Source organism: Silurus meridionalis, chromosome 8, assembly GCF_014805685.1.
Source record: "Silurus meridionalis isolate SWU-2019-XX chromosome 8, ASM1480568v1, whole genome shotgun sequence".
Lineage (NCBI taxonomy): Eukaryota > Metazoa > Chordata > Actinopteri > Siluriformes > Siluridae > Silurus > Silurus meridionalis.
The window spans coordinates 20,842,151-20,855,159 of record NC_060891.1 but is presented as its reverse complement, the minus strand read 5'-3'; the positions used below and the strand labels follow the sequence as shown (position 1 = coordinate 20,855,159).

At 39.5% G+C, this 13,009-nt stretch overlaps 1 protein-coding gene across 1 annotated transcript in view; it reads right to left on the bottom strand.

Annotated features, from left to right (window-relative positions):
• LOC124390282 (AT-rich interactive domain-containing protein 1B-like) overlaps positions 1-13,009 on the bottom strand; it is a 220,335-nt gene that overhangs the window by 169,371 nt on the left and 37,955 nt on the right. The window lies entirely within an intron of this gene.

The window sequence follows — 13,009 nt, the reverse complement described above, 5'->3', positions numbered from 1 at the left end:
TTCAGATGTTTTTCAAGTCGCAGTGTCTTGTGTGTAGTGTTGGTAGAAATGATACTACACATGTGCAGCATATTGCACAAGTACACTGATTCATAATAATAAAAAAAACCTACATTCTACATACCCACTAGAGTAATGCATAGCACATTTCAAAAGTAGTATTCTTGTAACTACAGGGATTCTTGAAAGAGGATTTTGGGAACCCCTGATATATTGTTGTTTTTTTTTTTCAAAATTCCTTTATTAAACATAACAACAAAATATCCCCAGTGATGAATGAACACCTACAGTGTTGAATTAACCCCTGCAGTATTTATTTGTGTTAAAGCGCTGTAGGTGTTCTTTCAACACTGCGGGTTCTGCCATGTTTCATTCCTCTTACTCACAGCTGCACGCTAGGAAAAAAAAGCATCTGCGTGATAACGTTTAGCAAAACATGATTATATGGTGATTGTTAAAAAATTAACAAATTGATTACAAAACTGTCTTTATTCTACATGTCCGTTGCCACATGTTGATTAAAAACATAGAAGCTGTTTGACCACGAGCAGGGAGATGAGAAGTGAGAGATACTGTAAGAAGGTAACTGGAGTGTAAATAAATAGTAGTTTGGTTTGTAATATGTCGCTCTTATGAACTATATATATATATACACACAAATATATATACAAATATATACAAAAACCAAATGGTGAGATCCAAATGTATTCATTGGTAATAAAATGTGACCCACTATAGTTGATTACATCTGAGAAATGGGGTAGTTTTGGGAAGTGTACAAACAATCCAAGACCAGCTATTTGGACGGTGCATTTTCTAATGGAGGGAAGAAAAACAAGGTTTTTTGTCAATTTCAGCTTTTTAGGTAAAGTGGGTTTTTATAGGAAATCAATTCTCTGGCGAAATATTTGTACAAGTGTCTGCATATAAAAAATAAACATTTAGTAATTTTGATCAAAAACACACACACAAAAAAAAAAAAATGAAGCAATGTGCTGTGATTTTCTTGAACGGCCTTATTCGGCTTCAATCAGCCACACGGTGAGAAACACTGCTGAACGATGTGTTATGGCACAGAAGTGCTCCAGTGGATCCAGAAAAGCTCATGTTGTCTTGGGAACGTATGATTGCTCTTGCGGCCTGCTCACCATCACACGCAGCTGGGACCATTACACTTCACATAACCCCCCCCTCCACCTCCCAACCTCTTCCTGCTTATGCAACAGCTCTTGATGAGCAGCTGCTGCAAGCTCGGCATGGGCCGAACGCGCTCTTTACTCTGGCAGGGAAAATGTGCTCGAGCCATGTGGTCGGGTTTTTTTCTTCCTTCATTCTAGTTCAATGCTCCTCCGTGCGAGCCAAAACGTATGCTGTGACTCATTTGACATGGCAAGAGGAGTGCGGCTGGAGCGACTGCAAATCGTTGCTCAATGGAGCCTGTTACTGTAGATAGATGAACGGCTCCTCTGTTACACAACGGCTAAAACCACCAGGGCATTGAGAATTATTTTAAGAATGAAATAGCTGACAAAACCACTGACGGCCGCGACGTTGCCAGATTTCACTCCGAGAATTTGCATGTATTATTAGTACCGAGCACTTTCCTCATCAGTCATAGCCTCCATATGTTTCTGTTTATGCTCCTCATTAATGGTTTTGATCCAAAACCGATCTGATTAAAGAGAGCTATTATAGCCACGTCATGTGACTCTCGTTCCCTGTAGGCTAATTTCACTTAAACGATTTTAACCACGTTCGAGCTGCAGGCAAACGTATGACTGACGTATCAGGCGCGCAATCATGGCTCACGTTTTAATGTAATGATTTCGAGATTTCTTTAATGAAGGAGGGCTATTGTTAGCCGTGAGGAGCAAACGCTGCTTGGCTGCATGCTGTAATGAATGAAGCCGTGCTGCTGGCATGAGCCAAGCGAGGCTATTAACCCCAATGCCAAGTCATCTGATTCCACAGCATCTCCTCTGCCTAATGAGACACTTGTTGGTCTGTCTGCTTTCAGCTGGAGTAGTGATTTTTAGCATAAACACATAAGGATCAATATGCCAGAAGAGGGAAAAAAACTGAATCTTGGATAACTTGAGAGAGGCATTTTTGAAGTTTAATGCTTAATGATGAAAATAGATAATTAAGCATTACAGTAGTGAATGGATTTTCTATTACTCCTTATCATATTGCTCTGGAGAACTGCTGGCACTACTGCTTAAATTACAGTAATTTATGAACAAGCTGCATCTAAAAAAAACACTATTTTTAACTATTCTGGAACATCAGTGGATCCTACTGGCTATGCCTATTTATAAATGATGCCTATTGGCTATTCAAAAAAAGCAGTGATTCCTATTAGTTATACTTACATAATATTAACCCCAGTTGGCTATTGTGAAACATTAGTGATCTATAATGTCCTTTTATAATAATCACTGACTTTACTGGCTATTTACGATTATTTATGGTATATAAATGCCAAATTTTGGAAGTTAGCTCAATGGTTGAGGTGTTACGTCGTTTTTATCATGAGTTTAAATCACAGCAGCAACATCTGGGCCACTGCTCAATTGTATAAAGGATAATTGTACAGTAAGTAACATTTACCTTAACTGACACTATTACGTGTTAACAAAATATTATAGGATCCTAGAGGAAAATATCAAGCTAACATTTTAGATTTTATTAAAGCAGCATTAGAACAGTTTTGAAAAAAATTAAAAACTAAATATATGATGATATTAAATATTATACTAGATAAACAATCGATAACATTACAAATCAATATAGCCCTTTGCAATCAAAACAGCCCTAAAGCTTTGATCACTCACATTTCAGCTATACAAATGGCAATGACTGACTAAGCGGCAGGGTCAATTCCAAATAGACGCTCACTCCACCAGGTAAAAGTGAACTGTGTGCATGAGAAGCAGATCATGAAGGTATGCTTCCAACTCAACTCAACCTGATGCATCACTGGGCCTGTCCCAGGGCCAAGGCGGCACCATGGCATGTCTGATTCTGTGCTCTTAGTCTGATTGTATCTGGGAAAGAATTGCTAAACATGTCAATTGAATGGCCCAATGAGCAGAGACAGCATTTTTTTTTTTATCATTTGCGTTTCAAGCCTCGCCCCCCCCCCACTGTGTGTCTAACCGGCTCCAGAGCGCACATTTGCTCTCAAAATGAGGGCCCAGTCGACCGGAGAGATGTTAGAGCATTAAACAGCCTAAACATGCATGACAGGACTATAGAGCAGCATATTAGTATTAGTATGCTTGTGTGTCGAGCATCAGCGCAGAGCCATAAATAAACAAATATGTGGTGGGTCAATGTGCGCAATACTGATACTCAACTTGAATAAAGACTCAGTACTGATCTTTGTGCAGAGATCAAGTTGGGAAATGAGAGTCATTTTGTTAAACACAGAAGCAAAAAATAGCATTAAGACATCTAACCCTGTTCAATTCACTTTAAACAATGGACATTGTTTTAAAGCAGCTTCACAGAATTATAGCACAAAGTTTACTTAAACCTACCCTCATTTGGTTGACACCAGAAAACCAAAACTGTTCTTAAGTGGGATTTCCTCACACAATAACAACTGTCTATGCTATGTGAGTAAAATTGCTCCCTTTTTGCTCCATTTTTTCACATTAAAGCATAACTTCTAATGAAGTTTGAGACCAACCATGACACACACAATATGTGAACAAAAGTGTGGCTTTTGAATGCATGTTATCAGTAGCATTAAAGTTGCAGAAAAAATTTAAATTCCACATAAAACTTTTGTGAATGAAGCATGTGAGAATAAAATAGTCCCATTTTGGCAATTTTTTTGTATTTAGTGTTTCAAAACTACATAGGGAACCAACAGTGGTTGAGTGTCAGGCCTTTATTTCCATCTTGTGCAACTGTTCCTGGTGCAGCAGTGAATCCACCCACACACAACATGATACACTAGGTTAAGAGTAGAAAGCCCATTGTCAGCATCAGCATTTGATCATTCTAGATCTTTTTTGCAGGACCAATGTGTATGCTGTACGTTTTAACTCTGTATCTCACTCACACACACATACACACACACACACACACACACACACACACACACACACACAAGCAGGAGGCCTGAATGAGATGCAGGCCGACATGACGATAAACAGTCTCTGTTCCCGATTAAACGCAGAGAGAGATTACATCGCTGCTGGTGTGAGGTGACAGAGCCCAGTCTGGCACGTTTGATCCCCCCAACACAAACACACACACACGCACACACACACACCACTTGACACTTCAAGAATGAGCTGCCCTTGGAGAGCTTCATCAAACAAAGAGACAGAGACGGCACGGGCACAGGCGAACACATGGGCATGTTAACAAGAGACGCGGCTGCAGTGTTAAGTGGGACAGCGTTTCCCCTGCACACACACATACACACACACACATGGCTCACTACACTGTCATGAGCAGTGGTGCTGTTCATGAGAGAAAACAATTTTAATATGTATGAAAAGAGGGAAAAGGACTGTGGAGAAAAATGCTGCTTTCATAATGTGCGCAAGCCGGGATCACGTCGGGACACGACAGACAGCGAGTGTTTTTTTGTTTGTTTAGTAATGGTGTGTTTGGTGTGTGTGTGTGTGTGTGTGTGTGTGTGTGTGTGTGTGTGTGTGTGTGTGTGTGTGTGTTTGTGTGTGTTTTTTCCAGGTTAGAGTTTCTAACTAATGTGCCTATATGGCATTCAGCAACACCGTTCACTGCTATAATAATAATAACCAAATGACCAGCAGGGAATCAGTTCAAATGAAGCAACTTAAACCTTGGAGTACATGCAGAAACTTGATTTTTAGCTCAGTTCTATTCTTTTGTTCCATCTAATAACCGCTCGCCTTTAATCAATAGCTTCTGTTGTGGCCACATCACAGCCTCTTCACCAGCCCGGTGCTTAGCTCAGTTAACTCAGTGCTCTGATGCATCAAGGCCACCGTGCCATTTACACAGTCCAATCAATGGCAACCAACGACAGCACTCTGCTCTCAAATGGCCTTTTTCTTTTTCATCATTTCGACGCTAGCCGTTTTTTTTCCCTTTTCCCGTTTTTCAGTGGAGGCCGTCGAGGTGCCGAGGGTTAATGTGCTCTAAAATGCGCCGGCTCTTTCGCTGAGGCTCCGGTTTTTAGTGCCACCGCTTCAAATGTTTTCCCCATTAAACTCCTGACCTCACTTCAAGGCCAAGAGCAAGCAAAAGGAGGGGGAAAAATAAAAATCAGAGGGTAGGGTTGATTCAAGTGTTAAAATCCAGACCCTGGACAAGTTTGAATACAGCAGCATGCCTGGGAGAGAGAATTTTTCGCTTCTGAGCCTGAACGCAGTCTTTCTCGGTCTTCTGGACACTGTGGACATGAAACCGTGCCCTGTTCTAGAGCATTTAACAATCAGAATAAATTCACATGCAGGTCATTAACATTTCCAAAGCTGCTTGGTAGCACTACAACCTCACAGCTTCTGGCTCCTGGGTTTGATCTTGAGCTCTCTCTGAGAAGTTTCACAAGTTCTCTGTGTGTGTGTTATGTGCGTGTGTGTGTGTGTGTGTGTGTGTGTGTGTGTGTGTGTGTGTGTGTGTGTGTGTGTGTGTGTGTGTGTGTGTGTGTATTTGAGTGAGACTTCTGTTAAAAACATGATGGTAGGTGAATTGCATATGCTAAATTGCTCCTAGGTGTAAATGTGTGTTGTAACATTTGTGGTTTTAACTGACACAACATAGCACCTTCATCTTTAATCATCTTAAAGTGCACCACCTTCACACTTGTGACACTTGGCAGTAGAAGTGTTCAGTGAATTGTCTACGTTACAGTAATGATGTTCAGACTGGAAAGATTCCAAGAGCTAATCATATCTAAATTGACCAAATAGAGCAGATGCATTGCTAAATATAATCTGAGGTCTAATTAGAAATAAACAAACACAATAAATCCTTCTTTCCTTCCTCCCACTCCCTTCCTTCAGTCAGACTACCTTCATTGCATCTATTCTTCCTTTCTTTTTCTGTCCTTTCTTATTTCCTTCCTTCTGACTACCTTTAGCCCCTCCTTCATACCCAATTTCCTTTCTAGATATAATCTGTGGTCTAATTAAAAAAGAAACAAATAAACAAATACAGTTAATAATTCCTTCCTTCCTTTCACCAGACTTTGCTTTTTTGCTTCCTTTCTTTTTCCTTCTTTTCACATTTCCTTCCTTCTGATTACCTTAATTAACTTCCCTTTCTTCCTTTATACCTCTTTTCTTTTCCAAATAGAATCTAGGTCTAAGGTATATTAAGGGTCTAATTAAAATAAATAAATACAATCAGTCCTTCCTTCTTTCTGACTACTTTTCTTTCTTTCTTTCTTTCTTTCTTTCTTTCTTTCTTTCTTTCTTTCTTTCTTTCTTTCTTTCTTTCTTCCTTTCTTGATTCCTTCCTTCCTTCCTTCCACCTTTATCTTACTGACTACCTTTGTCTCTTCCTTTATTATTTCCTTTCTTTCCATCCTTCCTTCTGACTACTTTTCTTTCTTTCTTTCTTTCTTCTTTCCCTTCTTTCTTTCTGGTTTCTAGCTACCTTTCTTTCTTCTAATTACCTACCTATCTTCTTTTTGTCATTCATTCGGTCATTCATCCATTCATTCCTATCTGACTGCCTGACTTCGTTCCTGATCAAACTATATTTACTTAGAGATTCAGCACTTATTAAGACAAAAGGGTGCATTTTTAAATAAACCCCTCTTCTGTGTGTGTGTGTGTGTGTGTGTGTGTGTATATACACACGTGCGTGCTTTGGCCTGATCAGCATTTTTTTTGGTTTGGCATGCAGCAATATTAGTATGACATGATTGGGTGTGTAAATCTCAGGAATGGAACTGTCATGTATCAAATAAAAGCGATCTCAAAATAACAGTATTAATTCGAAGCAGAGAATAAAGAAAAAAGGAGAAAGTGAGATTACAAAGGAAATGATGTCATACAGTGCACTCTTCCCTACTCCAGTGTGTAACAATGAGTGTGACTGTTTCAAATGTTACACAGTGCAATGTTGCATACACCCAGAGTCTAATATCTGTGTAAAAATGCAATATTTTAATATAATAACGACCTGTAATACAATCGTATAATAACAGAGCTAATAGAGACAGGAATAGCTCACTCCGGGCTGCTTCCTGCGCTGGATCCGTGTTAATCGTCCTCGTCGCAATCAGCATTTTTGTGGCCACATTTTGCCAGTGGAATACCACACCTTATAATTTGTGGCTTAGATTAAGGAGCTTAATGACACCCTACTAAAAAATAACGAAGACATGAGTCGGGTTGAGCAGAGTTCACGGCACCGCCAAACAACTTCGGACTGTTTAATGAAAATATTATGGCTAGCAGAAGGCTGACTGTGTTATCTGTATAGTAGTTCACATGGTTCTCTGTCCATCTATGAGGAAAGAATGTTATTTCAATAACCACTGGCTTCCTGGAGCTGCCCACATCAGATTTCAAAGTCTGCTCGTCTACAAAGCCAAAAATGGGCCGCTACTGCTCTACATTATAGCACTGATATCACACACCCTGCACTGCACTAAGCTCCCTGCGATCCTAAACCACTGCTCAAATCGTACCACCATCTCTAAGGGTGCATTTATGGACACCTGACCATTACTCAAGGGCACGTTAAACATCTCTTTCCATTCTTCTGCTTTTAAACACCTCAATGTTCTGGGAAGGTTTTTCAAATTTTTTCAGTAGATCCCTTCCTTCCTTCCTTCCTTCCTTCTGACTACTTTTGTTTCTTCTCTCCTTACTATCGTATTTCCTTCCTTCTCACTACCTTCCTTCCTTCCTTCTTTCCATCCTTCTTTACTTTATTTCTATCCTCCCTTCTGACTTCCTTCTTTCCTTTCAACCAGCTTCCTTCCTTCCTTCCTTTTTTTCTTCCCTCTTTTCATCTACCCTCCATCCTTCCTTCCTTCCTTCCTATCCTCTAAATACTTACCTACCTTTCTTTTGTCATTCATTCATTCCTTCATTTATTCTTTATAATTATTTTATCTTTTTATACATGGAACAGTTGAGGGTTAAGGGCCTTGCTCAGGGGCCCAGCAGTGACAGCTTTGAGGTGCTTGTAAATAAACTCATGACGGTCCGATCGAAAGTCTAAAAGCTGGCATTTTCCTTTCAGTAAGATGGGTTGCATTTCAAGCTATGTTTTAGTGTTATATCAAGCTAAGGATTAGTGATGATGATGAGACATATATAGCAATAGAATATATCAATTCTTCAATGTTACTTATTATACCATAAGTCTACTAATCTAATCATTAAAGATATTTTTCATGATTAATAATAATAAAGCAGCACTTAATGGCCCAGAAATTACTTTAACTACACCAATATACAGTAGGTATAATTATGTGTACAATAAAACAGTCTAATACACGGTGTAAACTCAATGATTATACTGTTTTAAGATAAGAATGTGTATCGGGATAAATCCATGAGATACACAGGACTACACTTCTCATCAGCCACTGCACCACTGTTCACATGTATTTGAAACGGGCACTTGTTTCACCTCGCACTTCACACATCGACAGTAGTTGTTGTCGCCTGCTGCTTCCCATGATTCAGGCTACGGATCTTGACCTCGTGTTTTGATTCTCAGTCTATATATTGGAAAATAAAAGAATAAAGCACTTCCATTCAACTTCACCTATGTTACCTGACAATTTAACTGCACATTAATTGCAGTAATATAAGTATAATATAACGTATTAAAGAATGAAACATCAAACATATCCTGGTGAACATAACTATTGACTAATTGCATCTCAGAATTCAACAGCACTGTGATATAATTAGATTTCTATCCTCTTAACTGGCATAGAGAAGTGTCTCTAAATATAGTTAGATTTACCCCTTGTTTCCAATAATAACTATGCCATTAAAAGAAATTTTCAAAGCATATCATGCAAAAATGAATAAAGGTAATCTTTAAAAAAAACCTATCATAAAAAAATCCTTGTAGGCCTCCACTCTCCTTCTAATAAATGAATCTCACTTCCTCCACAAGCCTGATGAACTGCAGCAACAGATGTCCGAGGTAATAAAAGCTACAAATGAGAACAGTCCAATAGAGCCATTGATGCTCATTGGGTTTCCCAGCCATTTATTGATCCTGAAACTTCAGCTATTCTGGAGCGAGTTGCTATCATTAATCAGCTACAGTTTCAAGACAATGCATGTTTATTTCCTCCTAATTCACTTATCTACTTTTTTTTATTTCTGAGCTGGTGAAGTCTGCAGTTTTAACCTGGTGTTTTTACCCACAAACATTTGCATGTTCATGCACACTCGGTCTAATTAGCCAATGCAGATACAGGAAAAGTCCTTAATGCTCACACCAAACCTTAAGATTTCTGCTGTTGTAACCAATTATTCTCTAGCTTTTCATGATATACTTTTCTGCTCACCATAGATGACCCTTTTGGTCACTTTCAACCAGTCTGGACAGTCTTCTTTGTCCTCAATCCATATAACATTTTATTTGCAGCATTCAACTCTAGAAACTGCTGTGTGAAAATCCCAGGAGTTCAGCAGTTTCTGAACTTCTCAAAAAAGCCAGATGAACAAGCTTGCCACAGTTAAAGTCCCTAAGATCACAGTTTTCCTTATTCTCATGATCACTGACCTGTATCGGCACCATTATGATCACGTGTTGCACTGATGAAATGTGACTGGCTGATTAGATCACTAAACGAATAAGCATGTGTGTAGGTATTAGTGAATGTTGGAACCATAAAATCTTTCTTGTTCCAACTCAATTAACTAGTGTCATCTATCTCACTAGTCTAGCTTTCAGATTACATTCATTATTATGATTACATGAGATTACATTCATTATTATTCAATAGAAATAAAGATTGGCCAAACTATGCTGATGAGCAGCATGTTTTTTTAGAGGTACAAATTGAAGTAATTATGCTACTCTACTGTAGGGACATCACACTGAGCAAATGACTGTGCCTAAAAGTTGAAATGTTAGCATTTAAAACGTTTCATTTCAGCATGTACTCCATCACTAACTAACTCACTTTCACTGCTACTTTAAATGTTTTCTAGAATGGCAAAGCTGAGGACGGGATATAAAGTGAAACCCCTTTATGTCCTAGGGTACGTTAACAGACCCAGGGTCCACTGTTATCGTAAATGTTATAGGAAAGCAACACAATCAATTCTGTTAATTAAGCAATTATACAACTGCTAGTGTGTTCCTTTGCACATCATGGCAGGGATTGGATTGTTTTGGTGCCTCTGAGTGTTTGTCTGAGAGCAAAAACCCCACAAGCATGACACTTCAATGTCACACCTGTGGAGAACGAAGTGTGTACAAATGCAGTCACAGGTTTTCTTTAAAAAAAAAAACATCAGTGATGGCCCCAGCCTGCAGACTCAAAGAAATTCAAAACTCAAATGGCCCTGGTTGTTATTGTACAAGAACAGCGGAGAACAAGACGACGTTCCCACTCCTGCGTAATGGTCGGATTCTATTAACTTAGGCGAATGGGCAAGAAAGAAGCAGCAGCAGCAGCCAGTAATGGTCCCTTTCCTGGCTTGTTGACACATTTTCCCTCTTTCATTTCACAGACTCCCTCCCTCTCTCTTTCTCTCTCTCTTTTTCTCTCCGTCTCTCCCTCTCTTGCTCTCTTCTCTGCACATCAAACGCTAATGTTGCCTTCAAATTCTTTTTCCTTTCTGTCTGCCAACATTGACATCACAGGAAATTGCACTGGAATTGGCAGGCCTTTTGCTTTCAAGTTCATTCCACTTCCAAACAAAGAGCCCGACTCCTGTCATCAGTGCGGGCGCTCATGTTGCTTCCCTTCTGTTTGCTTTCCATTTCCTGATCGTTCTGACACAAACACGAGACATTTATCTAAGTTGCCGCATCTTAAAAATATTTGCCCGGGGCCTAATTTTTCTCTCCATAGATGAGTGCGTGGCTGGTGCTTGTATACTTCTTGAGGAGGCAGCAAAATATTAATGAGAAAGGAGAAAAACGAAAGTGATGCTCTAATTGAGTGTGAAGTCCTGCGGATTCTGTGCTAAAACCTGAGCATGAGGAGAGGATGTTGTCCTTGTGCAGCTCACAGTAGCTTTATTTACAGCCATGTGGATGGTAAGATCTCCTTTGAGACGGGTAACCCTGTGAAAGCAGCTACGCTGCATGCATGTCATGGTCAGGAAGAGAGCTGACATGTCAGTGGAGAGAGAGGGAGAGGGGGAAAGGTGAAATTTCTCCCGTCACAGTCTGAGCAGCTAGAGGATCAGACAAGAGACAAAAACCTGAGGTAAAACAGGTTCATGGAAGAGACGGAGTAAAACCTCAGCAATTACAAAAAAATTTGTAAAAGCTGCATGAGCTGCGTGTGAGGTGGGGAGCCAGGAAGATTCTTCATCGTATTAAGTGTAGGTTTTTGTGGCGAGATTATGAGATCGATATTGTGATAAGTCGCAGCATAATATGGTCGGATCAATGGGATCATTGGTTTCTAAGTAAGAGGTAATCCATGTCCGGGTTTTTGTTACACGATCATAATGCACGAGTCGGAAAAAAAAGAACAACCGCCCCATGTGAGTGAGGTTGCCTCCACAGAGTGCATTACGATCCTGTAACGCACACCTTGCTTTTGATTATCCCGCTTATACCATTTTCACTTGCCAGCATCGAGAAGTGTCACTGGTGTCTGCAGTGCAAAATGGACGGAATAGATTAAAAATAAAGCTTAATTTTCGTAAGGTATTCAATATACACATCTAGATTATCCCTACTCTAAATCATACACAGAATTAAAGAAGTTCAATAAGATTACATTTATTTGAATAAACAGATATTAGAGAGCGTGAGAGAGATTGTGTTTGTGTGTGAATTGTGAATTATATACATCTGTGCAGCTTCTATCTTTTATTCTTCTCACATGTACTTTACTGCACAGTAAAATTCTTTCTTCAAAATATCCAAGCGATGTTAGAAGCTGGGGTCAGAGCGCAGGGTCAGCCATGATACAGCACCTATGGAGCACTGAGGGTCAAGGGCCTTGCTCATGGGCCCGAAGAGTGGCAGCTTGGTGATACCAAGGTCATCCCATGACCTTCCGATCAGTAACCCAGAGCCTTAACCACTGAGCTACTACTTTTTCTCTATATGTAAAGTTGTTGGTAATAATTCCCTGTGTCAGTTTTATATGGGACCTTTATCCATATATATATATATATATATATATATATATATATATATATATATATATATATATATATATATATATATATATATATATATATATATATATATATATATATATATATATATATATCAACACAGTCTCACCCACAGCGTCACATATCGACCCCTTCGCCGCTTTTGACGAGAGGACGGAAACCCTTCGCCGCTTTTGACGAGATGGACAGAACCCCATTTGCGGGTTACGGTTAGGGTTTGGGTTAGGGTTAGGGTTCGGGTTAGGGTTAGGGTTTGGGTTAGGGTTTGGGTTAGGGTTAGGGTTAGGCTACGGACATCTTCAGGATTTTTGAAATTTAAAAATTATTCCTGTACACTTATTATGATAGATAATACTTTATTCAGTGTATAGGACAGCGATCTGCATTGAAAAGTGTAGCACACGGGCTCTCAACCATCTGCGTCGGCGAGGCGAGGGAGGTTCCGTCTCTCGTCAAAAGCGGCGAAGGGGTACCCTCGGCGTCGGATGTGGACGCCGTCCGACGCAACATCCACAGCGTCGATATGTGACGCTTTGGGGTGAGACTGCCCTGTATATATATATATATATATATATATATATATATATATATATATATATATATATATATATATATATATAGTGAAACTTCAATACTTGCAAGGGATACGTTCTATGGCCCCTCGCGAGTAACAAAAAAATCGCTAGGTTTTGACACTCTCCTTTTGA